Below are 4,463 nucleotides of genomic sequence, written 5' to 3' on the forward strand. Positions count from 1 at the left end.
TCTTGATTTCATCCCACAGCTCATCTGGTTTTTGGTCATTGGTGTTCAATGTATCAAATCTATTCTTTAGATGGTCTCTAAATTCAGGAGGAATATAATCAAGGTCATATTTTGGTTCTCATGGACTTCTTTAAATAGTGTTCAGCTTCAACTTGAACTTGCATGTGAGCAACTGATGGTCTGTTCCACAGTCAGCTCCTGGCATTGTTTTGGCTGAAGATACTGGGCTTCTTGTCACAGATATAGTCAGTCTTACTCCTGTGTACTCCATTTGGTGAAGTCCATGTGAATAGCCACTGTTTGTGTTGTTGAAAAAAGGTATTTTCAATGAACAAGTTGTTGGTCTTGCAAAATTCTGTCATGCGATCTTGAGTCATTTCTATCACCGAGTCCATCTTTTCCAACTATCAGTGATTCTTCATTTCCAACTTTTGCATTTCAGTCACCAGTGATAATCAACACATCTTGATTGCATGTTTGGTCAATTTCAGACTGCAGACGTCGCTATAAACCTTCAATTTCATCATCTTTGGCTTTGGTGGTTGGCAACTGGTCTTCCTCATAGGCATATGGATATTATCCTATCACCGACTGCATTGTACTTCAGGATAGATCTTGAAACATTCTTTGTGGCAATGAATGCCATGCCATTCCTCTTCAACTTATCATTCCCAGCATTGTAAATCATGTGGTTGTCTGATTAAAAATGGCCAACACTAGTCCATTTCAGCTTACTAATGCCCAGGATATCCATCTTTATGCATTCCATTTCATTTTTTAAAACTTCCAATTTTCCTATATTCATACTTCATACATTCCATGTTCCAGTTATCAATGGATTTTTGCAGCTGTTTCTTCCCATTTTGAGTCATGCCACATCAGCAAATGGAAGCTCCAAAATCTTTACTCCATCCATGTCATTAAGGTCAGCTCTACTCTGAGGAGGCAACTCTTCACCAGTCATGTTTTGAGTGCCTTCCGACTTAAGGGGCTCATCTTCTGGCACTGTATGGAACAATGTTTCAGGGCTATTCATAAAGTTTTCCAGTAATATATCAGACAGTGTTTCACTGCTGTTCATAAGGTTTTCACTGGCCAATTCTTTGAGAAGTGGATAGCCCCTTCCTTCTTCCAAGTCTGTCTTAGTCTGGAAGCTCCATTGAAGCCTGTCCACCATTGGTGACACTGCTGTATTTGAAACACCGGTAGCATAGTCTCCAGCCTCACAGCAACACACAAGCCACCACAGTAAGACAAATGGACATTTGAGTGATCTGTCTTTGTAAATGTGCCATGTGCACTTGAAAATAATGTATATATTGCATGCATTGTATGTAATGTCTCTAAGTGTCAGTTAGATCATGTCGGCTGTTGTAACACTGTGATTTTTTCTTTCTTTCTCTGTTTTTGGTTTACTTTTAATATCAATTACTGGAAGGGGAGTATTAAAATCTCCATCTATAATTATAATTTTATCTATTTCTCTATCAGTTCTGATATATTTTGTTTCACCTCCATCTTCATGATAAGATATATACATATTTAGGTTTGCTATGTCTTGAATTGACTTTTATATCATTATAAAATACTCTTCTTTCTTTCTGCCAATACTCTTTATTTTGAAGTCTATTTTTTCTTATGTTAATATAACATATGTTAGCATAGGCATACCAGCTTTCTTGGGCTTAGCATTTTCATCATACATTTTTTTTTTCATTCTTTTACTTTTAAACTAATTATATCTTTATTTTTAAAGTACTTCTCTTGTAAACAGCATTAGATTTTGTGTTTTTTATCTAGTCTGAAAATCTCTCTTTTAATTGGAATGTTAATCCATTTCCATTTCACTAAATTATTGATATGGTTGGTCTTAAATCTTGCTATTTCTTTTCTATTCATCCCATCTGTTTTTATCTTTTTCTATTTTCTTTGAATTCATTAAGTATATTTTAGTATTTTATTTTATCTGTTTTATTAGTTTTTTAGCTATACTGCTTTATACTAACTTTTCAGTGATTGCTCTAGAAATTATATTTATTGTATTATATTAACTTTCCACAGTCTACTGTGAAATAGTATCATACCACTTCTTATATACTACATCTTAAAATAGAATACATTCTCCTTTCTCTCTGTGTTTTATCATTGTTATATATTTTACTTTCATATATGTTATGAAATCCCACAATGTACCACTATTGTTAAACTTTTCATTGTCCTTAAAGGATTCAAGAGAAGAAAAAGGTCATAAGTTTTATGTACCTACATATTTACCATTTGTGGTGCTTCTCAAAACTTTCTGAAGTTCCAAATCTCTGCTTAGTATAATTTTCTCTCAGCGTTAGAACTTCCTTTAACATTTAATGAACATAAATCACCTCAGCATTCTTTCATCTGGATTTTTTTTTTTTTTTTTTTTTTTACTTTTTCTTCATTGTAGAAGGATATTTTTATTGGATATAGAATGCTAAGTTGATCAATTTTTTTCCCAACAATTTAAAGATGTCATTCTGCTGTATTATGGCCTCTTTTTTTTTTCCCTTTTTTTGTGAGAATCAGATATCAGTTTTAATACTGGTCCACTATGTGTACAATATCATTTTCTTTGACTGTTTACATTTTTTTTTTTTTTTACCTTTGTATCTTAGCAGTTTGACTAAGATTTGCTTAAATGTGAAATTTTGTATTTAACCTTTTAGGAGTTCTTTGAGTTACTTGAATCTGTGAGTTCATGTATTTTGCATAAATTAGAGAAATTTTAAAATAATAATTCTTTGCAAAAAATAAGTCTCTCATACTCTCTCCTTTTTTCATGTATGTCAGTCAGCTTGATATTGTCTCACAAGTCATAGAAGTTTGCTTAACCTTTTCAATGCTTTTTCTTTATTCTTCAGTTTAGATAATTTCTATTGATCTATCTTCAAGTTGACTGATCCCTTATTCTGAAAGTCAATTTTATTTTTGATACTGTATTTTTCAATTCTAGAATTTCACCTTGATTCTTTTGTAGTTTTCATTTTCTTGCTGGAATTTCCCATCCGTTCACCTATTCTGCCCATTTTTTTTCTTTCAAATCTCTTAGCCTATTTATAATGCTGTTTTAAAATCTTTGTCCCAAAGCTAATGTCTAAGGTCATCTGTAGATCTCCTTTTCTTGACTGTGCTTTCTCTTGGATTGATATTTTCATTTTTCTGGTTCTTCAAATGTGTGATAATATGTTATTTTATCCTGGAATTATTGGTTGCAGGATCCAGTATTTCATGTCCTTCTTCTAAAGAGAGTCAATTTCCTGGTTGTGAAGTTATTGGAATGATCACATTGATCTTATGGAGGCTTGTTTTAGGTTTTTATAAAGTGGATTTATTTCTGTTTTGCATTTAACTCTGGAGTGGAGTCCTTAGTCCTGGACTTACTATTAATGTATAGTTTTCTGAAGTTTTATTGGAAAGACTGACATGTTTATCAAACCCCTGTAACTTGGCAGAACTTGAACTTCAAACTTTCTCCCCAGCTCCATGCAGCTACTGAAGTCTCTGCCTCCAAACTGCTACTTTCTGCTAGTCTCCTTGGATTCTCATTCTATATAATTGTAATTTGGGAATAATTAAGGAGTTTGAGGGGAAATTGAATGCAGAACTGATGGGGTCATATACAAGTATTAATGTATGTTTTTACATATCCCATCAAGTAATACAGGCTAAGTTATGCTATAACAAACAATTATTACAATTTTTAAATCACTCTTGTAGCTTTTAAACTAATATCCCAATTAACAACAATTACGGAGACTGTATTCTGTGTTTTGTTTCAATGTTTATTTGGAAAAATACAATAATCAGTGCTCGTTTTGGCAGCACATATACTAAAATTGGAACTATACAGAGAAGATTAGCATGGCCCCTACACAAGGATGACACACAAATTCATGAAGCGTTCCATATTTTTAAGAAAAAAAAAAAAAAACAATCATACCAATATCTTGGTTTCAACTATATAATTACTTATGTCAGAGTTAAGTAAAATAAAGTGAGTCTATTTAAACACAAATATGAAGAAAAAATAGCAGTACAATTGATATGTGGAAATGAACAAAATTCCTGAGGGTGGTATGTAAATCACTGATGTATGCTAAGTAGTCATATAAATTATTCCTCCAAGTTCTAAAAGAATTTAAATTAAGGAAAACAGTTCATTTGAGAGGATTACTTAAACAATGACAAATGGTTAACTATGGTAATCTGATTCTTTCTATTAAAAGCATGACTATATATCCAGTGCTGCATCACTAAAGAGATGTAGGCTTAAAAATTTATTTGGTACAGTCATAAATACTGAGGAATAATGTCAGAGTTAATATTTAAACTATTGCAGCTTGATGTTTTAATTAATACTTCCATTAACTTTTCCATGACTTTAGGCAAGTTGTAACCTTGAATCAGGTAATGACCTCTGTACTTTGGAT

The 4,463-nt window shown here is 32.3% G+C and overlaps 1 non-coding gene across 1 annotated transcript; it reads left to right on the top strand.

The window, feature by feature from the left end:
- The first annotated feature begins 3,839 nt into the window (after positions 1-3,839).
- Positions 3,840-3,946, top strand: LOC122152013. Its single transcript, XR_006164370.1, has one exon. It is a non-coding gene; the product is annotated as a U6 spliceosomal RNA (small nuclear RNA).
- The last annotated feature ends 517 nt before the right edge of the window (positions 3,947-4,463 follow it).

This window comes from Orycteropus afer, unplaced genomic scaffold (assembly GCF_000298275.1).
Source record: "Orycteropus afer afer isolate SDZICR_OR568_19922 unplaced genomic scaffold, OryAfe1.0 scaffold00016, whole genome shotgun sequence".
NCBI classification, from domain to species: Eukaryota; Metazoa; Chordata; class Mammalia; order Tubulidentata; family Orycteropodidae; genus Orycteropus; species Orycteropus afer.